Source organism: Lithobates pipiens, unplaced genomic scaffold, assembly GCF_037356315.1.
Source record: "Lithobates pipiens isolate NorthernLeopardFrog02 unplaced genomic scaffold, aLitPip1_a1.2 Scaffold_3, whole genome shotgun sequence".
Classification (NCBI taxonomy): Eukaryota; Metazoa; Chordata; class Amphibia; order Anura; family Ranidae; genus Lithobates; species Lithobates pipiens.
Genome location: NW_027507790.1, coordinates 248,434,373 through 248,457,031, shown reverse-complemented (window position 1 = coordinate 248,457,031; position 22,659 = coordinate 248,434,373). Strand labels below are relative to the sequence as shown.

The 22,659-nt window shown below is 45.4% G+C and overlaps 1 protein-coding gene and 1 pseudogene across 1 annotated transcript in view; both read left to right on the top strand.

The window, feature by feature from the left end:
• Nucleotides 1-2,625: 2,625 nt before the first annotated feature.
• Nucleotides 2,626-2,708, top strand: LOC143941777 (U2 spliceosomal RNA; annotated as a pseudogene).
• Nucleotides 2,709-6,843: 4,135 nt separating this feature from the next.
• The window catches only part of ME2 (malic enzyme 2), a gene marked incomplete in the record, with an annotated part of 93,461 nt that continues 77,645 nt past the window's right edge, over nucleotides 6,844-22,659 (top strand). The window contains 1 exon segment of the mRNA XM_077463004.1: nucleotides 6,844-7,005.

The window sequence follows — 22,659 nt, the reverse complement described above, 5'->3', positions numbered from 1 at the left end:
GCAATTTATTGAGTGAAGTGCATGTACATTGGATACACATTACCACATTTGGTCACTAGATGGTGCTAAGTATCATATGAATTTCCTATGGTGCCCCTGAACGACTCCAAGCAGAAGTTTTATTCACTCAGATGGCATAGTAGGAACAAAGGTTAGTTGAGTCATTTGTGGCAAAACATTTTTGTCAAGCAAAGTTCTGATGGAGCCCACACATGATCGAATTGTCCGACGGACTCATTCTGTCCGACCTTTGCTGTCAAAAAGTCCGGTTGTGTGTACATGGCATAAGCCGAGCTCCACAGATAAGGAAGACCATCAATTCACCTACTTATGTACAGTGCATTGAAAAAGTATTCATACCCCTTGAAATTTTCCACATTTTGTCATGTTACAACCAAAAACGTAAATGTATTTTGTTGGGATTTTATGTGATAGACCAACACAAATTAGCACATAATTTGTGAAGTGGAAGGAAAATGATAAATTGCTTTCAAAATTTCAAATTAATCTGTGAAAAGTGTGGGGTGCATTTGTATAGCGCCCCCCTGAGTCAACACTTTGTAGAACCTCCTTTCACTGCAATTACAGCTGCAAGTCTTTTTGGGGAAGTCTCTACCAGCTTTGTACATCTAGAGAGGGACATTTTTGCCCATTTTTCTTTGCAAAATGGCTCAAGCTCTGTCAGATTGGACGGAAAGCGTCTGTGAACAGCAATTTTCAAGTCTTGCCACAGATTCTCAATTGGATTTAGGTCTGGACTTTGACTGGGCCATTCTAACACATGAATATGCTTTGATCTAAACCATTCCATTGTAGCTCTGGCTGTATGTTTAGGGTCGTTGTCTTGCTGGAAGGTGAACCTATGTCCTAGTCTCAAGTCTTTTGCAGACTCTAATGCCCTGTACACACGATCAGACATTCCAACAACAAAATCCATGGATTCGAGAAAAATGAAGTTCAATAGCCAGTGCGGCCCCTCTGCTTGATTCCGAGCATGCGTGGAACTTTGTGCGTTGGATTTTGTAGTCGGAAAATTTGAGATCCAGATCTTAAATTTTGTGTGTCGGAAATTCCAATGAAAATTGTCCGATGGAGCCTACGCATGGTCGGAATTTCCGACAAAAAGCTCCCAGCTAACATTTCCAATCGGAAAATCCAACAGTTTGTATGGGGCATAACAGGTTTTTTTCTACGATTGCCCTGTATTTGGCTCCAATATGTGAAAAGTGTGGACTGCATTTGTATTCAGCCCCTTTTACTCTGATACCCATCCAGGGCCTTTGTTCAAAGAGATGTTGATTATCCACAGACAATGATTGGGAAGGAACTAGGATTAAGCACCAGGCAGCCAGGGAGACTCAAGCATCAACTGCCAAGGGAAGAGGTCAGGCGTTACCCAGAAATTTAAAGAAATACTTCCAAAGCTAACAATGTCTCTAACTGTGGATAATGGCAAAGCCATCCAACAGGAGCAGAAGTTAGAAGATTGGGAGGTTCACCAGGAAATTGTACATCATTTGAAGCAAGTTTTGTGCATATTGGACATCAACGGCAAAGCTGGGTAGATCCCAAAGCAGAGCGATATTTTCTTGTTGCTATTCTCAATTTCAGCTTTGCGATCAACACCTGCATGTACACAACAGGTCCAGGAACAAACAGAGGTCAATATCCCTACACTTCACTGACCTACCTGACACCGACACTGACCTACCTTTTCCACTTCAGACTTCAGGTGACCTCTTGACACTTCTGCAGCTCAGCCTTACCTGTAGTGTGCGAGAGCGGCACGTCCATCCCATTCATGACCACTCAGAGACAGCCCCGCAGGCACCAGGCAGCCAGAGCCAGGATAGTAGAGGTGCCCGCCCATTTACACAGAGGGAGCGTGAGCCCACAGTGAGTGTACCAAGCACTCTCCAGGCACCATATGCACTGCTGAGTCGCCTCACAGCTCATCCTCTCACAAAGGGTTCCTCACGTCAGCTTCCTTCTTGTCTTTATCAATCCTGACTACAATGGAAACCTGAGTATCAGAGGCCAGTGGCCGTAGTGTCATTCCTGATTCCTGGATCTATAATAGATGTCACATGTCCCATGGTACCGGAACTGGACCAGTGTGACGTCCACCATAGGAGTTTTCTGTACGTCACTTGGCCGTGCTGGATAAGTGGGAGATTGATCCCCGCTCTCTGTGGAATTGGCTCGGAGCTAAGAACTATTTTGTGAATTCTGAGACCAAAGGTTTTTTAGGGGCCCACTCGGGGCTATAGTGCCCCACAGCCCCCCCCCCCCCATGACGCCAATGCCAGACAGGTCTCTGCTGGGTCCTTGGCTTGGCACTCACAGACTCTTCAAGCTTCATCCCTGCTGACACGTTAGGTCCCTGGCTTGACACTACACAATTGTGACCTCTGCTGTCCCGCTGAGTCCCTGACTTGGCGATTGCTGACATTTTCCCACTTCTTCACTGTCCCCGGTCTGGTGAGAAGTCTGCTCTGGTACTGGCCTCAACTTACTCACAATGGTCTCCGGTAGCAAGGTGGATGGTCTCTTAGTGGCGACAGCTTTCCTTCTACCTCCGACCACGACCCAGCCGGTGGAACTGTTACTTCTGGTTGGACTACAATCGCTTCTTGGCATTTTGGCTAAGATCAAGTGTAGTATCTGTTCTTATCCGTTGCCAGAGGAGGCGCTGTGCTGCTCCCATTGGGGAGGCCAGGCAAATGGTGTCATTACAGCTGGAACGGCGGTTTTCGGTAGGGACTATGCCGTGCTGCCCGACAGATACTGGGGTCCGGCCTATGGTTGAGTCTGAGCCATCCTGAGGTTGCTCGCCTACAGCACTTGGGCGGAGTGGTTGGTATTTCCCGAATGTAATTAGGTGGGAGTGATGGGATCGGGGATTGAGCTTCTTGAGGGGCAGGCTCTCCCTGGGCTTCCTGAACTTCAGACCTTCATGCCTGGGGTGAGGGCTGCTGTGGACTGGGTCGTTGGTCAGTGTTGGTACTGAAAGCCTATGGTGTATGTGCCCCTGGAGTGGCAGCCCAGGGGTGCCATCAAATCACTGTGAGTGAGGGTCACTCTGATTTGTGGCACCACGGTCACTGCACCATATACACGCTTTTTTTTTAGCATCTGCCTCCTGGGCCCGGGACTTTTGGCTGGGACCGGAGGAATTTTTTCTTCCTGGCGGAAGGGCCTGGCCATTGTATTGCACAATGGCCACCTTTTCACTCACCTCTCCTCTACTTCATTCTCCCCCACTTTCTTTTATTTATTTCATTTGTTTGTCATGTTTTAGTATTTTTTTTGTTTGTACATGGTTTGTTGCACTGTGTGACTGGTAGGGTGTAGGTCCTCAGGCCTTCCCTGAAAGCCTGGGGGGGGGGAGGTGGACATGGCCTTTTGGCTTAGTTCACCCCTCTCATGGGGTCTCCCTTTGAGGGAGCCCCACTGAGTACTTGGGTGGGTCTGTTTTGGCAGACCCTCCAGAGAAAGGGGTCCGTCTGGTTTCGGCCAGACGGACCAAGTGTAAGTACCCTTGTCCCCGTAAGGAGCCTAACACCCCGGGGGATTCAGGGCAAGGCCCTCTGATTTCAGAAGGCTTGTGTACACCCGTTGCACGTTTTTTGTGTCACCTTGTTATGTTGTGCACATTTTTTTTAGCATCGGGTAAAGTTTTTGAGTGTGTTTCACACGCCATTGGCTTTAAAAAGGAAAAAACCTGTAGTCCCAACCCTACGCTGCTTTCCTACTTCTGGATAGGCCCTCAGACAGCCTAGCAGCCAGATGTGCCCGGGATAGGCCTTAGGTTTCTGGCCTAGCAGCCGGGGCAATACAACACATGTCTACCCAGACAGCCATCCAGGTGGCACAGAACCCCGATCACCTGACTCCACCCAAAATAAACAGGTTCTCCCAGCAGGCCAAGGGACCCAAGAAATTTCCTGCCCATTGGCTGAGACCCCCTATTCATTCCTAATCTGTCCTTGCAATGCCCTTGTCTTGTCTAATGTCACCAGATGCCCGGCCATCTAGCGACAGAAGAGAGAAGTGCGACAATTGCAGAATTAGGACAAAATAAATTGACCGCCTGAGAATTTGCCAAGACAACTTTCGCTTGTCAAATAAATTTAATAACAACCCTACCCAAACATCAGGGTACTACATCTCTTTTCCAGACGCCAATCCATGGCAGCATTCCTGTAATATAGCTCCACCATATCCACCCACAGGACCTGTTTACATCTATAAAATGAAAGCTAGAGCAACCTCCTCAATCCCCCCTTTTTGTCCTCAAGATCTACACCAGTAAGTTTTTGATTATACTTTTAAAATAAAATAAATAAGATATAATAAAAATAACAAAATCAAAAAAGTTCATATGCTGTAATGGATTGGCGTCATGAAAGGAAAATTACAGTAAGTATTTGATACAGTTATCTGTTTTTCCGACGCCAACATGGCAGCATATGTGATAAATAACAAGCTAAACGGGGAGGGCTAAAATGTATAATCAAAGACCTGCTGGTGTAGATCTTGAGGGCAAAAGGAGATTGGGGGAGGTGGTTGCTCTAGGTTTTCTTTTATAGATATACGCAGGTCTTTTGGGTGGATAGGGTGGAGCTATATCACATGCATGCTGCCATTCACCCACAAACAGCCCGCTCCCTGTACATTGCTAGGAATGAACTGGGTGGGTTCGGTAAGCTCCCATGGAGAGGCACCAGGAAAAGAAAATTACAGTAAGTATGATACTATTTACTGTTTTCCTGGTGCCGTAAAAGTAACAAATTGCGGTATCGCAAACAATGGCCTAGTCATCTTCCAGAGATCAGGTGGTTGACCACTTTCTGCTTGGCCTATAAGAAAATGATGGCTGAGCAGTGGTTTCATTGTCAAGGCACGCAGCGCGGCGATCAATGTCATCCAGACACACCGCATCTTGGATCACGGTATAGAACCTATGACTTAGGCGCTTTACCATGTGATCAGCTGTGTCCAATCACAGCTGATCGCAGTGTAAACCAGAAGTGCGGGTTATCAGCATTCCTTTCCTGATGCTGACAGCACCTGAGTAGAGGTAAGCGGCTTTCCTCATGGAGGGATCTGCAGTGATAATCAGTGCAATGATTATAGTGCAGCGCATAAAGACAGCCCATAAAGGCTGTCCAACAATGCCGCCTATTAGTGCGCCTATCAGTGCCTATCAGTGCAGCCTGTCAGTGCCCATCAGTGCTTCCTATCAGTGCCCATCAGTTCTACCTATCAGTGCCGCCTACCAGTGCAGCCTATCAGTGCCCATCAGTGCTTCCTATCAGTACCGCCTATCAGTGCCAATCATTTCTTCCCATCAGTGCAGCCTATCAGTGCCCATCAGTGCAGCCTATCAGTGCCAATCATTTCTGCCTATCAGTGCTGTCTGTCAGCGCCCATCAGCTCTGCGTATCAGTGCCCATCAGTTCTGCCTATCAGTGCCCATCAATGCTTCCTATCAGTGCCACCTATCAGTGCCCATCAGTGCTTCCTATCAGTGCTGCCTGTCAGTGCCCATCAGTGCCGCTTATCAGTGCCCATCAGTTCTGCCTATCAGTGCCCATCAATGCTTCCTATCAGTGTCGCCTATCAGTGCCCATCAATGCTTCCTATCAGTGCCACCTATCAGTGCCCATCAGTGCTTCCTATCAGTGTTGCCTGTCAGTGCCCATCAGTGCTTCCTATCAGTGCCCATCAGTGCCGTCTATCAGTGCCCACCAGTGCAGCCTATCAGTGTCCATTAGCGCCGCCTCATCAGCGCACATGAGTGAAGGAGAAAAATTACTTATTTACAAAATGTTATAATTGAAATGGAGAAACTTATTTTTTTCAAAATTTTTGGTCTTTTTTCATTTGTTTAGCAAAAAATTTAAAAAACACAGAGGTGATTAAATATCATCAAAATAAATCTCTATATGTCCTTGAAAGAAATGTTAAAAATGTAGTTTGGGTACAGTGTAGCATAACTGCACAATTGTCATTCAAAGTGTGTGAGTGCTGAAAGCTGAAAATTGGCCTGGGCAGGAAGGGGGTAAAAGTGCATTGTATAGAAGTGGTTAAAATGTATTTTTTCCAGAAAACTTGTGTTAAAAAAAAAACTCTGCGCAAATTCTGCGTGACATAAAAAAAAATGCAACAGTCGCTATTTTATTCTCTAGGGGTCTCTGCTAAAGTGTATAATGTTTGGTGGGCTCTAAGTCATTTTCTAGCAAAAAGAAAATAAAAATACTGATTTAAACTTGTAAACAAAAGGTGCCAGAAAAGGCCTGGTCTTCAAGTGGATATATAATATATACCATCAATAGAGTGTAATCTGTAATGAGCAGGGCCCTCTGATTCCTCTGGTACCAAATTGTAATGTAACCGTAATGGCTGCCTTTATTTTGTTAAGCGCTGCGCAAACTGTTGCCGTTGTATAGATCCTGTATAATAATATTATTATTAATATTATTATTATTACTAATAATAATAATAATAATAATAATAATAGATAACCAACAGAAAGTGTAGAGGAAGGGAAGTATCGCTGGTTGCTATGGTTATTGGGTGTCTCAGCAGCGCCCGTAGCGGCAGCACAAAGCAATGACACTTTTTTTTATTACGTGCGGCGTATCACCATTACCTTGCAAATAGCAGGCGGCGTTCTATCCCCGCCCCTTTCCCCTTCCCTCGTGTCCTGTTATTGGTGCGGAACTGACACACCGCGTTCTGTCCCCGCCCCCTTCCTCTTGATGTATGGGGGCGGAATTGATACGCCGGGTTCTATCCCCGCCCCTTTCCTCCTCCCCCTGTAGCTGTATGGCTCCGGGTTGTCACTCTGCGTTCTATCCCCGCCCCTTTCCCTCTGGAGCTGCATGCTTCATTCTCTACCGGTCCAGACTGGAGCGGTGTATTGTGGGTCAGGGCAGCTCATCACTCCGCACACCTCTCTATCTCTACTCCTCTGCCTGAGACTCAGCACAGCTACAGGTAAGATCCTCCATTGTATGTCCCTCCATTGCCGGATCTACAGAGAGGGGCCATGGGACGGCTGTCAGGAAGTGATGCCATCTTTATTAATAGGGGGGTGATGATGGCAGGAGATGGCATGCAGTGTACAGGTCACACGTCCTGGGTACATTGTGTCTTCTCTCTCCTCTGTGTGCTGCATGTTGTTGTCTGTCAGTATCTGGTGTAGAATTACAAGTCTCAGCATGACCTAAGAAAGTGTGAAAATGCTGAATGCCTGGCTGTCTACGGTGTCCGATCTCCAGTCATGTAGTCTAATTTTGTTAATTAGGGCCGTATCAGATGAATTTGTGGCCAGCGCTTTTCATCACAAGAGTCGCAGACGTTTTGTTGCCGGCGTTGGCCACACGCGCTTTGATTTTCATTTGATGTCAATCTGTGATTTGATCGAAATGATCAATACCGCAAAAAAAAAAAAAAAAGAAAAAAGAATATCTTCCCTTCCGCTTTGATCTTGACGCAATTTCGATCAAATTCGATCAAACTGAGTTGATCTGAGGAAGAAAATGATTAATCGTTTTGCATTAATTGACAGCATTGAGATACTTCCCTTTTTTTTTTTTTTTTTTCTTTCTTTGATGAATATGATTGTATTTCGATCGATCAGATTAAGACCTTGCACTGTGGAAACGGAGGTGTAAGGAAATTTTAATTAAAATGTAATTAATTGGGAACCGCGCTCTCTCCCCAAGATATAACATTCCAAAGTGATTTAAAGTGCAAATGCTCTAATAGCATAAATTATTATACAGGATTTATATTGTGCCAACACTTTGCACAGCGCTTTACAATATAAAAGGGAGACAATAATATAATACAATAAAATACAAGAGGATTAAGAGGGCCCTGCTCAGAAGAGCTTACAATCTAATAGGCATAAACCAAAACCAGCCAACATAATAAAGCTTGTAATGTAAAATATGTAAATTGTGTATAACAACCACAAAATGTATATAAACAAAATAAAGTGATCAAAATATGTGATCAAATATTATTAATGTAAAAAGTTCATTCAATTCTTGTGAATCTTCCGAATCTTGGTGTATAACAAGGAATCGATTCTTCCACCACCATCACCTGCCGCACATCCTACTCACTGGAATCCCATGACGCCCGTTTATAGGTAGTCGTATGGGCCTTGTGGGGTAATACCAATGGAAATTCCTCAGCGCCACAGCTCTGGTCCAAGCGGGCGATCAATCAGGAATCGATCGGCAGGTGATCACGGACGCTTGTGGGAAATCTCAAGGCAAAAGATTTTTATTTATTTTTTTCATAACCACAGCAGGTATCCAGGGATTAGTGGAAAATTTAAAAAGAAAGAGGGCTTCCATGGGGAAGTATGCCACAATTTATTCCAAAAAATTTGAGTTAGAAATTAGGTTTAAAATTAAGTGTCCATAGCAGCTAGCACATCCATGTGTTGGAGACGCCATTAGCGCTCCAGGCTGTGTTGCAAGCGGCGGAAGTGATGTATCGCGTTCAAACCACCCTACGCGTTTCATCGGTACGCTCTGACGTCATCAGGGGGCAGCTCTCATTGGCCCTCTTATGACTCATCCCTCACTTCATGGCAAACTCTCACCAGAGTGAGAGAAGAGAGAGAGCTGTGCATGATGTCATAAGCCTAGGCTAATGACCAGACAGGAAATGGGCTGTATAAGGGATTTACTGGCAGAAGAAAAAAAATGTTTTACTATCCAAAGCTAAAACGAGAAGGGCAGAAGATTTAATAGATGGAAAGATGAAGAAATTAATGAAGTTCCACTTTAAGCCGTTGTTCACATTGAAGCGATTTTTGTCATGCGATTTTGACCAGTCAAATCACATGACAAGTTGCAGCCTATCGCTGGCAAGGGCACCGTTCCAATCAGTGTGACGCCTACTTTGTGGCACCGCACCGATTTGCAAAAGTAGTTCCTGCACTACTTTTGCCAACTTTTTTTTTATTTTTTAATTTTTTTCGGGGTGCAACTTCAACGGGGGGGGGGGGCACCTGAAAAAGCACGTGCCTTTGCAACTGCATAAAAATAATAATAATTAGCTTGGTTTGCCCCGCCTCCTGTCAAACTCTCCCATAGTAGTCGTTTCATCGCAAAACCGCACCCCAAATGTATGGCTTGTGTTTGCAGCACAAGTAAACAGGGCAATGTGTCCTTTTTAATGCTGTGAGATGAAACAAATCCTTCAATATAACTTGTACCTGTTTATCTGTAGCCCTGTCTCCTCTAAAGCCGTTATAAGTCCAGAATGTATACAACTTGTCTGTGTTTTCATAAAGCAGAGGTGGAGCGTTGAAGTTGCTCTGCAGATCTCAGTGAGAGCTAATTGGAGGGAAAGGACCCCCCCCCTCCACTTCACACAGGAACAGAGCTGAGGCTGCCAATCACAGGCTGTGTGCTGGAGGTCCCACCCCTGTCACCTTTTTTTTTTCTCTTGGTGTCAGGAAAACGTGTCGGAAGGTATTCATGGTGATAGCAGAGGGAGGATTTAGCAGACAGAAATGACTCTTAGAGCTTTGAATTGAGACAAGTACACACTATAGAGGGATATGCTTTGTTCATATTTCATGTCTGAGGTTTACAACATTGAATGTACTGAGTATTTTTATATAAACGTTCGTTCAAAAATCTACTAGTGTGTGTGTGTGGCCAGCTTTAACATGAACCTGTCACTAGAAAATAGGCATGTATAGATGATGGGGGGGGGGTTAAATTCATGTTGTTGGTACATCTGTATTCAGGCTGGGGTCACACATATGTGAATTGGATGTGGATTTCTCTGCATCCAATTTGCATGTCAGTAGACTGTGACTATATGGAGGCGGTTCACACATCTCCGGGACGGCCATGGTAGAAGAGTCCTATACAACACCTTTTGGCTTCGTTTTCAGGTCCAAATTCATGGACCTAATTTGGACCTGAAGCGGTGAATGGGGGGGGGGGGGCACCGGACCCCCTGCTGTGAGCTGCGGCCACACACAGTGTGAACCCGGCCTAAAGGGTTGAGTCGGCCATACACGGTTCGGATCTTGGCTGGTTCCTGCTGAACCAGCCAAGATTCGAACCGTTAATGGGCAAGCTGAATGTACCAAGTCGATTGATCAAATCAACTTGGGTGCAACCAGCCTGCCAAATTCTCTTACGATTATCGCCTGTGGCTGCTATATACAACAGCAATAATCACTGTCTTCTCTTGGAGAGAAGGGCTTTGCCTTCCCCCACCAGGAGCAGAGAATAGCTTGGCAGGAGGGATTCTCCTGTTGGCAGGATCTGTGTTGATGATGATAGCAGTCGTGCAAATTTCTTTCCTGCAACCCATGATTGCAGAAAAGAAATTTGCACTGTGTATGGCCGGCCCTAGCTTCACCTGTTCTCTGACCAAAGTTGAATAATGCCCTTGCTATAGGTAAAGGAAATTTACATATCTCCTGAAGCCTGACCAAAAAACTCCCAGGATTGGCGTCCCTCCCATACTGTCCTGTTGATAGGAGGTTGCCAAGACCTCCCATCTGTTACTGCTCATCCCCACCATCAAAAACGGTGAGCTTTTTCTTCAATTCAAACCCACCTGTGTGCTTTCTCTCCCCCATCACCGTAGCTTTGAGCTCAATGATTCTGCGTTGTAGAAGATAGTGAACTGGGTACGTGCGGGGGGGGGGGGGCTTCTTGAAAGCTCTCTCCTGTGATGGTGGGGGGGTGACAGCTGGGAGTTACTTAGCAACATCCTAGCAACAAGGTAAGACTTGGGGACACCATCTCCGGGAGTTTTTCAGGCAGGCTTCAGGAGGAACGTAAGCGGCCTACACCAGCATACCTCCCAACTTTATGAGATGGGAATGAGGGACACCTATCAGAAAAAGTATGCAGGCATAGGACACACCCCTTGCCACGCCCCCTTAAAGGAGAATTGTACAAAAAAACGAGATTGATTAAACCCACAAGTGCTTTTTTTTCCCCAATATTATTCCTTTATATTGGCTTTTGGAATTTTTTACAAATGCAGCAATTTAGAAATCAGATGAAAGGTTAAGTACTGGAAAACACTTTTTGATAGATAAAAAGTGCATTTTATATACATCTATATAGATCAGACCAAAATGAGGGATAGAGGGACATTGCTCCAAATCAGGGACAGTTGGGAGGTATGACACCAGGACAAGGACATTTTTCTACTGCACAGTTTGTTTTTACCTACAGGCGCCCCTTACCTGCATAGGAAGTCTTTGGTTGGGGTGAACTGTCCCTTTTTAATGCTCTCTATGAATTTGTACACATGGGTTCTGAAACGTACTAATCCTACAAATGCAATAGGGCCTCTTAGTGACCCCTTGAGAGGGGCCAGTGTTGTGTGGGCACTGTGCCCCAGCTCTGACACAATTAGGAAATGTATTTGTATGGTGTCAGACCAGGATCTATATCTATCTCTCCAGTGGTGCTGAAACATGTCGCCCCCCCCCCTCATTATCTATGACCTCCGACCAGGCCAGCACTTCCTGTGGAGCTGTGTGGCCTCCATCTGTCACATCTTATCACAGGTCCATCTGCCGCCTCACACATGTTCCTCCTGACCAGTCAATAGTTGTCTATTTTAAAGAGAGAAAAACAAACCTGGTGGTTCTACCACCATAAGGACCAATTTTTGCCTATTCTTGCTGGTTGGTGTGGTACACGGTGCGTTAAAACGCGTTGCGTTCATTTTCTGGACCCTTAAAGAGAATCTTCACCCATTCAAATAACTTTTCTTTTCCAGGTCACTTCCTCTTACAGATTGTGAAAACATTTTGTCGTTCGTCTTGTCTTTTTTTTTTTTTGTTTGGTTTTGTTTTGTGCACGTCCTTGCCTAGGTGAGAATTGCCTAGGGGCCCCAGATGCCTCCTTGGATGTCCATCTCGCACATCCCAGGAACTATTTTTTTTTTTAATGTGCACGTTTCGAGATTCCACGCATGCACAGACAGTGCAGTATGCTCTCTGCCAGGTATTTGGAAACTGGTAGGGGAGCACAGCTTGCCTATATGTGTGCAGGGGATTCCTGAACAATCCCACACATCCTGGGGTCTCTATACAATCCCAGATAGCAGTGGCATTTGTGCGCATGCATGGGAATACCCCACGCGGATGCAGGCATGTTGTGGGTCTCTGCTAGGTCTGAAATACTTGTCGCATTTGCGCACATGCAAGATATTTGGAGATGGCGGCATTGAAGAGGTGGCAGGGGCAGAAGAGGTGAAGCTTCTCTTTAAAAGCATAATCTACCTTTCACGCCATGTCTTGTGTTGGACAGTAATTTTAAATTGTTGCAAGCTTATCTCCTATCTCCCGCTTACCGCACTCCCAACAGTTCAATATTTGTTTAAAAATAAAATAACCTTTCCTAAGGCCATCTTTGTTCAGTGGAGTCCAGTGTAAAGTGACCCTCCACATAAAGACCAGTTATCCACCCCTGCAGTCTGGGCTTACTGGCTACCAGTCTTGCTGTCACCCCAGGTAATGAGGTCATCACATTGCCTTTGGGACCCTCAGGAAGCTGGTGGGACCTTTGAGGCATCATGGGGCCTCCAGGATGCCGGTGGGACCATCAAGATGCTGGTGGAAGTGTCCACTGACTGAACCTTTAAGAACCACCCATGAACCCAAAGGGAAATGTCCATGTCACCAGGCAGCAACATGGGCTCCCAAAGTAGCATTTCCCACTCTGCATTCCAGAAAAGAGAGGTAGTTGGGCCATTTAGATTATTATTATTATTATTATTATTATTATTTTTTTTTTCAAAATGAATGGGGCAAATATCTAAAGGGGGGGGGGTTATTTAGTGACGTACAGGTCTTGTCCACACCCCATGTCATTGTGTCATCACACTGCCTTTGGGACCTTTTGGCATGCCATTGGGGCCTATAGGACACAAGTGGGGCCTTCAGGATGCTGATGTCCACTGAAGAAACCTTCAGGAACCACCCGTGAACCCAAGGGGAAATGTCTGTGCCACCAGGCAGCAATGTGGGCTCCCGAAAGAAGCATCAGCTATTTGGCAGTCCAGAAAAGAAGTGTTTGATATATATGGGGCAATTATCTAAGGGGGGGGGGGTTATTTAGTGACCTACCGTTCTTGATGCCACCCCATGTCATGATGTCATCACAGTGCCTCTGGGACCTTCAGGACACTGGTGGAAGTGTCCACCGATTGAACCTACAGGAACCACCAGTGAACCCAACTGGAAATGTCCACGAGTGTAGACCATATAAGGAGACGAATTGTTATTTACAGAATCACCAGGTGAAAATAAGGGGGGAAGAAAGCCTAAAGAAATGAAAACCACTCCATTGCAGCCACCACATCTAGGACTGTTTAGCTTCAGTATATTCCATTTTTTGCTTTTGGGTTTAGCTACGCTTTTAACCATTTGTAGCTAAAGAACATTTTGGGAACTCTGGTCAGTTTTGCTGGCTTAGCAAAGGGCGAGTGTACAGATGTGAGCGTCATTCAAGACTTCCTAAATATCTCTAAAGTAAAAAGTCTCTGATCTATTTCACAAGAATGTTGAAACAAGGAACTGGGGCCAAGCCTGAAGCCATTGTATGTAAGATCCAACTACTGTGCGGAAGTAACGGTTCCTGGTCAGTGCTATAATCCAGCTTGCCAAGTAGCAATCCCCCCCCTTTTTTATTTATTTATTTTTTGTGTAAGGTGGTAAATACAGTAGAAGCATTTATTCTTTACAGATTTTTTTTTTTTTTTTGGTGTACATACATTGTACAGAACTCCAATGAATGAAAAGGACAAGCCAGGGACAGAAAAGCTGAGGAGGAAAGAGCTAGTTGATGGACATCTTCCAGACAGAAAATGTGGCAGGCTCTGACTTGCTCCGGCTTCTAATGCATACTGTGAGAAGCTCACAATGTGCAGTGAGATTACAGGAATGGAGCCTGTACAACTGCGCAAGACTGAAGGGAAGAATTTTTTTAAATGATAGGCTCTCTATGCGGGGTCCCCCCACTAATACTTGCCTTCCTGTGTTTTCCCACCGCTTTGTCTGCCTGTCTAAGGACCAATTCACACCGACTTGCGCTAAATTGCATGTATATTTACACGCATATTAGTCGCATCTTAATGTATGCTGATGTCCGACATTTTGCATTTTAGCACAACGCAACGTTATGGCGTGAATAGGACACATTTGGAAATTAAGAAAATGTATATATTTCTCCTTCCGTTGACCTGTTGGTCTTCGTTGGACCTTACACATGGTAAATTTTACCCCTCTATAATGTAACAGCGTTGGGGCCTGGTGATTGGCCCCTAAGCACTGTATCCTGGGAGGAAGGTCACCCCCCCCCCCCCCCCATACTAGGAAGCAGAGGGCCCTGGCACATGAACAGAACGGTGGGGCACACAGGTAAGCTAAAGTTGAATTCCAGGTAAGGATTTTATGGCATAGTTGCATTGATCCAGCTTGGACCAATGTAACTATGCATATGCCATACCTGTGGGATCCCTGTGGAAGCAGAGAATCACTGTAGTAGTTTCCGCTACTACAGTAATTGCAAACTTTGCGGGTTTATGCATCATCTTTAGAAGAGGCTTCCTTCTGGGACGACAGCCATGCAGACCAATTTGATGCAGTGTGCGGCGTATGGTCTGAGCACTGACAGGCTGACCTCCCACCCCTTCAACCTCCGCAGCAATGCTGGAAGCACTCATATGTCTATTTCCCAAAGACAACCTCTGGATATGATGCTGAGCATGTGCACTCAACTTCTTTGGTCAACCATGGTGAGGCCTGTTCTGAGTGGAACCTGTCCTGGTAAACTGCTGTATGGTCTTGGCCACTGTGCTGCAGCTCAGTTTCAGGGTCTTGGCAATCATCTTATAGCCTAGACCATCTTTATGTAGGATAACAATAATTTTTTTTCAGATCCTCAGAGTTCTTTGCCATGAGGTGCCATGTTTAACTTCCAGTGACCAGTATGAGAGGGTGAGAGTGATAACACCAAATTTAACACACCTGCTCCCCATTCACACCTGAGACCTTGTAACACTTAACGAGTCACATGACACCGGGGAGGGAAAATGGCTAATTGGGCCCGATTTGGACATTTTCAGGTAGGGGTTTACTCACTTTTGTTGCCAGCGGTTTAGACATTAATGGCTGTGTGTTGAGTTATTTTGATGGGACAGCAAATTTACACTGATATACAAGCTGTACACTCACTACTTTACATTGTAGCAAAGTGTCATTTCTTCAGTGTTGTCACATGAAAAGATAGAATAAAATATTTACCAAAATGTGAGGGGTGTACTCACTTTTGTGAGATACTGTATGCCAGTTTTGACTTTTTTTTTTTTTGGGATTCAGACAGATTGTCTCTCGGTTATGTAAGTGGATTACATTTCTCTACTGATAAGTCGGGAAGCTCTCAGGTCATCTGCTTTCAATAAGGAGCTCTGCAGGGATAAAATAACTTCTTCTACCATATAAGGTGGTGGAGTACATGACTTCAATTTACTCTACACAGCTGGACTTCACCAATGATTTTCTGGGGTGGGATAAACGCCCCTTTCCCCTGTCCAGCCAGCGCCGTGTCTGTGCTCCGTCCTGGATGTCATTGAGGATGGGACACCCTTATTAAGACCAGAAGCAAACCTTTATTACATTGCAGCTTACCAATTCTTAGATGCGATAGCTGCATTCATTTTATTTTTTAGGCTTTATTTTCACCTGGTGATTTGGTGTGTGTGTGTGTGTTTTTTTTTATTTTATTTTTTCCCAACAGAACAAGCTGTCTTGCAGATGTAGCAGTTAGGCTAGGTTCACATACAGTGCCTTGAAAAAGTATTCATACCCCTTGACATTTTCCACATTTCATCATGTTACAACCAAAAACCTAAATGGATTTTATTTGATAGACCAACACGAAGTGGAAGGCAATTTTACAAATGTGTTTTTTTTTTTTTTTTTTTTTTTATACAAATATCTGAAAAGTGTGATGTGTATTTGTATTCAGCCCCCCGGAGTCAATACTTTGTAGAACCGCCTTTCACTGCAATTAAAGCTACAAGTCTTTTTGGGGATGTCTCTACCAGCTTTGCACATCTAGAGAGGGACATTTTTGCACGTTTTTCTTTGCAAAATATCCCAAGCTCTGTCAGATTGGATGGAGAGTGTCTGTGATCAGCAATTTTCAAGTCTTGCCACAGATTCTCGATTGGATTTAGGTCTGGACTTTGACTGGGCCATTCTAACACATGAATATGCTTTAATCTAAACCATTCCATTGTAGCTCTGGCTGTATGTTTAGGGTTGTTGTCCTGCTGGAAGGTGAACCTCCACCCCAGTCTCAAGTCTTTTGCAGAATCTAACAGGTTTTCTTCTAAGATTGCCCTGTATTTGGCTCCATCCATCTTCCCATCAACTTTAACCATCTTCCCTGTCCCTGCTGTAGAAAAGCATCCCCACAACATGATTCTGCCACCACCATGTTTCACGGTGGGGATGGTGTGTTCAGGGTGATGTGCAGTGTTAGTTTTCCGCCACACATAGCATTTTGCTTTTAGGCCAAAAAGTAACATTTTGGTCTCATCTGACCAGAGCACCTTCCACACATGTGTCCCCCACATGGCTTCTCGCAAACTGCAAACGGGACTTCATATGGCTTTCTTTCAACAATGTCTTTCTTCTTGCCACTCTTCCATAAAGGTCAGATTTGTGGAGTGCACGACTAATAGTTGTCCTGTGGACAGATTCTCCCACCTGAGCTGTGGATCTCTGCAGCTCCTCCAGAGTTCCCATGGACCTCTTGGCTGCTTCTCTGATTAATGCTCTCCTTGGCCGGCCTGTCAGTTTAGGTGGACGGCCATGTCTTGGTAGGTTTGCAGTTGTGCCATACTCTTTCCATTTTCGGATGATGGATTGAACAGTGCTTCATGGATGTTCAAAGCTTGGGATATTTTTATATAACCTAACCCCACTTTAAACTTCTCTACAACTTTATCCCTGACCTGTCTGGTGTGTTCCTTGACCTTTATGATGTTGTTTCTTTACTAAGGTTCTCTAACAAACCTCTGAGGGCTTCACAGAACAACTGTATTTATACTGGGATTAAATTATGCACAGGAGGACTCTTATTTACTAATTAGGTGACTTCTGAAGGCAATTGGTTCCACTAGATTTTAGTTAGGGGCATCAGAGTAAAGGGGGCTGAATACAAATACACGTCACGCTTTTCACATATTTATTTGTAAAACATTTATCATTTTCCTTCCACTTCACAATTATGTGCCACTTTGTGTTGGTCCTTCACATAAAATCCCAATAAAATACATTTACATTTTTGGTTGTAACATAGTTGCATAGTAGGTGAGGTTTAAAAAAAGACACAAGTCCATCAAGTCCAACCTATGTGTGATTATATGTCAGTATTGCATTGTATATCCCTGTATGTTGCAGTCGTTCAGGTGCTTATCTAATAGTTTCTTGAAACTATCGATGCTCCTCGCTGAGACCACCACCTGTGAAAGGGACTTCCACATCTTGTCGCTTTTACAGTAAAGAACCCTCTAAATGTGGAAAATTTCAAGGGGTATTTAATATTTTTTCAAGGCACTGTATGTGTGTGCGTTTGCATGTGCACGCCATGGGTACAGAAGCCCATTTATTTGAATGGGCTGCTGTACCAGCGAGCAATGCCAGGAAAGAAGTCCCCTGAACTTAAAAAAAAAAAAAAAAAAAAAAAAAATGCATCTAATGGAATCCGTGTCGCCTCTGTGCATTTGCTAAAAAGCAGCAAGTTTTCTGTGCGAGTTGGGAACGCTTGCAATTATGCACACATTCCTGACCTGCATTGCATTTCAGGTTTTGGGTTTAATACCAGCATGCTGTGCGCCATCATTACAGGAACAAATGGGGAATGGACGCTTTTTCTTATCCACAAATCTGCACATGCACAGCGAACCTGCGGCTCTCGGTTCCCTTGCTGCACCATTGGTACTGCTTTGACAAGAGGGTGAGCACACTGCGCATGTGTGGCTTTGGAGACGAGGTAGAGCAATCACCTTGCACCTCCATCATTGCCGGTGTTCTGCCGAGACAGTCCCAACCCATACCTCCACCCCCCCCCCCCCCCCATCAAGTGGATAATCGCCCCCTTTTTACTGCGCAAGCCGAACACCTGTGCGTCAGCTGTACACAGCGCCTGTAACAGGTCCCCTCGCGGGCTCCCTTCGCTCACCATGCTTCGGGCAGGGCCTTGCTGCGCTCGGCATATTAATATTCTGACTCTGTATCTGCTTGGATGGTGGGGCTTGAACCTGGACATAGGGCAGAATGTAGTGCGCAGGCTCCGTGTAGAGCTGACGATCAGCTGTTCATCTTCTGAGACTTTTGCCGGCTCCGTAGTCGTTCGTGATGCGCAAACGCAGCTCATGTGCAGTAGAGGGGGGTCTTTATCCACCGGTGGAACTTTCTCGGTAAGACACCGGAAAAAAACTTGATCCTCCCTCATCCAGAAATACACACATGTGCCATGCTCCCTCCTTCTGCTCTTAGTAGGCTGTAACCAGGTGAGAGAATGCACACTGAGCATGTGCAGGTTTGTGCAGTTTTGGGCTCATTCACATGGACGGCGGGGACTGACGCTCCTCTGAAATGTGATCCACGCTCTCGGAACGCTTTCAGAGGTTTTTGACAGGCTGTGAGGAGTGTCACCTTCTCACCGCCTGCTTAAACCTCTTGAATCCCTTACTAGCGCTCTGCAGCTATGCACATTGCACCAGGTTGTGGGGCGCTTGCAGAGCAGCCTCATCCACTTGAATGTGTCGCGATCAGCGGGTGGTAGAGCACATCAAAAAGCAACAGTAGGTTTAATTGCAGCTGCAAAGCATATGTACGCCCTCGGTCACTGCCTCTTTAGATACACGGGCCTCTAGTAGTGTACTGGCAGTCAGGACCACGGCTGTCAGAATACCCAAACGGTGGCTTCACCTGATTGGATGCAAGTCTTGTTCAGCCAACAATTGCCCAGCTCCTACGATTTTTATTTATTTATTTATTTATTTTTATTAGATTTTTTTTTTTTAAGATCGAAGGATGTTGGGTGGTAGGGCCATCCACCTCCTTGAAATTCAGGTAGTTCTTCAGGAGCCAGGTACAATTTGCTCTCCCTGGCCCCTACGTGGCTCTTGGGTCTGACCACTGAGCTCTAATTGGTGTCAGGAAGGCTGCACCCCCACGTGTCAATGTTCTGGGTATTTAGGGGATTTGGTGGGTCCGAGGTAAGGGTAGTCAACTTGCCTGATGATGCAGTGGCAGATTTTTTATTTTTTTCTCTCTATGGGTTTTCTTTTATACTGAATCGTTAGTAGTTTTTATTTAGAATTTCTTTCTTCATTATGGACTAAACAAGGTCCGACATGCACAGCCGGCCGTTGTCCCATGACTACTGGAAGCTTCACAAATGTTTTTTCAATCGGCCAGCAAATGTTCTCCTCTGACTGTAGACACCTTTTTAGAACTTGGGTGGCTTTATCCATTTTCTTTTTTTCCTGCTGGGTGACTTCTGTCTTTGTCAGAACACAAAGCCGATCCTCCCTACCCCCAGGGCCATCTGTTGTCCCTGCTCCAGATGACATGGAGTGTGCACGTCTATGAAGCTGTGGAGGGTCCCTGGTGGATCTGATTACATCTGTGCCCTACACACAACAATCGCTCCTTGTTATGTAGATGAACCTGCTGATCTCCGTCATTGCCCAGAGGATTCTGAGGGATAATAGTCTATCCAGGTCATTTTCCAGCTGATAATGAGCCCATCCCAGCCCACCAGTGTCCATTCTGGAAAGGGTGGGATGGTAAGCAGTAAGCACCTAATCTGCACTACAGTCGCCTTGCCCCCGGGGTCTTTTGTAGGCTTCTGGGGCCAACCAGCCCAACCCAAGAACTGTAAAACCTGCATTTCCACTGGAAGTCATATCAAACGCTCGCCAATCAGATGCCACTAGTCAGTTTTTCTGCCAGTTGGCAACAGGAGTTTGTCCATACCTATCAATCAAAACATTGGGGGATATTTGCAGTGGTGACCTTTGGAAGGTGAATATTGTGGCAAAAGAAGAGTTTATCTTTTAGCCACATACCGAGCACTTTCACCCCCTTCCTGCCCAGTCCAATTTTCAGATTTCAGCGCTATTGCACTTTGAATGACAAGTCCGCGGTCATGCAACATTGCACCCGTATAAAATTTCTTTCATTTTTTTTATTTATTTATTTCTGGTGGTATTTATTCACCAGTGGGGTTTTTCTTTTTTTTATTTGCTAAACAAACAAAAAAAGACAACGTTTTGAAGAGTTTCTGTTTATAATATTTTGAAAATAAGTAATTTTTCCTTGATGGGTGCTCATGAGGCTGCACTGATGGCCCTGATTGGCACTGATGGGGCTGCACTGATAATCATGGCACTGATGATCAATACCCTGATTATCAGTGTAAATTAATGGTCTCAACTGTAGCCCAGGAACCGGATGTGTCCCTTTGCCTTTAACAGGCCCTTGGCACACAATCATACAAGGCATTATTCCTTCTACACCGACAATGGGGCATAATTCCCATCACTCATCCCAACAATAGGGCACTATTCGTACCGCTGACGCCAATGATGGGCACTGACACCAGCTGCAGTACCCTATTCATCCCACTGACAACCGACGATAATGCACTCTTCCTTCCCCTAATACCAACAATGGGGAATTATTCCCCCCCCCCCCCCCATGCACCAATGATGGGGTACTATTTCTTCACCTAATACCAACAATGGGGCAATAGCCTTCCCAAGAATACCAGTGATTAGGGCATTCTTTACTCCCATTGACACCAGGGCATTTTTTACTCACACTCAGTGTTGCCCCCTCAAAGTCTTTAGGACAGTAAACTAGCCTTTTGTTGGAGACCCCTGGTGTAAAGCATGTACAGTCAGGCTTACTGGTTATCAGCTCTCCTTTCCTTTACACAGACACAGTATGGGGGAAAGAACTGCTGATAACTAGCAAGTCTGTGTGATCAGCTGTGATTACACAGCTAATCACATGGTAAAGGGCGGCTATTATTGACTTTTTACCCCGATCTGTGTTTGCTCATCAAGGACACGGCGGTCACAGAGCGTCCCCAATGCACATCACAGGAGATGGGGTTCTGGGAGGATACCCTCCCAGAACTGGATGACCGCGCTGTAGCCATCTTATCGCAGTTGGCAAGTGGTTAACCACTGCAATACCAGGCACTTTTACCCCCTTCCTGCCCAGGCCATTTTCCAGCACTATTGCACATTGAATGACCTTTGCGCGGTCATGCCATTCTGTACCTAAATATATTTTTTATCATTGTTTAAACCCCTTTCACACTGTGCCGCCCATAGTGTCGGTGGTAAAATGCCGCCATTATTAGCTGCATTTTACCATCAGATTTTGCGGCCGAGAGAGGGTTAAAACCACCTGCAATGCACTGCAATAGCGGCGTTTTGCCGGCAGTATAGCCTCACTGCCCCATTGATTTCAATGGGGAGCAGTGGTGGAGGAGCGGTAAACACACCACTCCAAAGAAGCTGCTGGCGGGACTTTTCCTGACGTCCTGCCAGCGCACCGCTCCGGTGTGAAAGCCCTCGGACTTTCACGCTGGAGACAATGGTGCAGCTGTTTGAGGGCGGATTGCAGGCGCTATTTTTAACACTATAGCGCCTGCAAAACGCTTTCAGTGTGAAAGGGGTCTCGGAGACAGAGCTTTCTTTTGGTGGTATTTAATCACCACTGGGTTCTTTTTTGCTAAACAAATAAAAAATAAATAAAAAAAAAAAAAAACATTTTTGTAAAGGGGGGGGGGGGGGGGGGTTTCTTTGTTTCTGTTTATAATATTTTGTAAAGTAATTTTTCTCCTTCACTAATGGCACTGATGAGGTGATAGTGATGAAGAGGCACTGAGGGATGGCATTGATGGGCTGCCTTTATAGGCACTGATGGGCATCGTATAGTGTAGTGCAGACTACCCCTGTCAGAGCCGAATTTTGTATCTCCTCTACTCAGGTGCTGTCAGCAAGAGGAGAGGTGTGCCGATAACTGGCACTTCCTATTCACACTGTGATTGGACACAGCTAATCACATGGTACAGAGCCTACTTCATAGGCTCTTTACCATGATCGAAGAGGAATCCCCACGCTGCACGCCCTGGGGCACACACGGCTTGTCCTGAAGGGCGATCAACGCCCGACCGTCATGTTGCTATAGGCCGGACGGGAAGGTGTTAATATGTGTTTTTAATTTTTAGCTTGTTATTTTTGGCTGGAGTTTTGTTTTAACTGAATTTGCAGTCCTGATTACCTGGCAGTGGGCATTTGGCTTTAAGGGCTCATTCACAATGCCGGACTACTGCAAGCCCAGCCGCGGGTTATTTAATTCCTGCCACATCTACAGCATGTGAACACCCTGGGCTACTGCCTCTGCAGCTAAAGGAGGGTAGTAAAAGCACAGCTTAATGGCAGAATTTTTTTACTGCCACTCAACCACATGTATGAACGAGCCCTAAAGGTGATTTCTACTTGTCGTAATGGATTTCCTCTATAGATACAGCTTGGGAAATA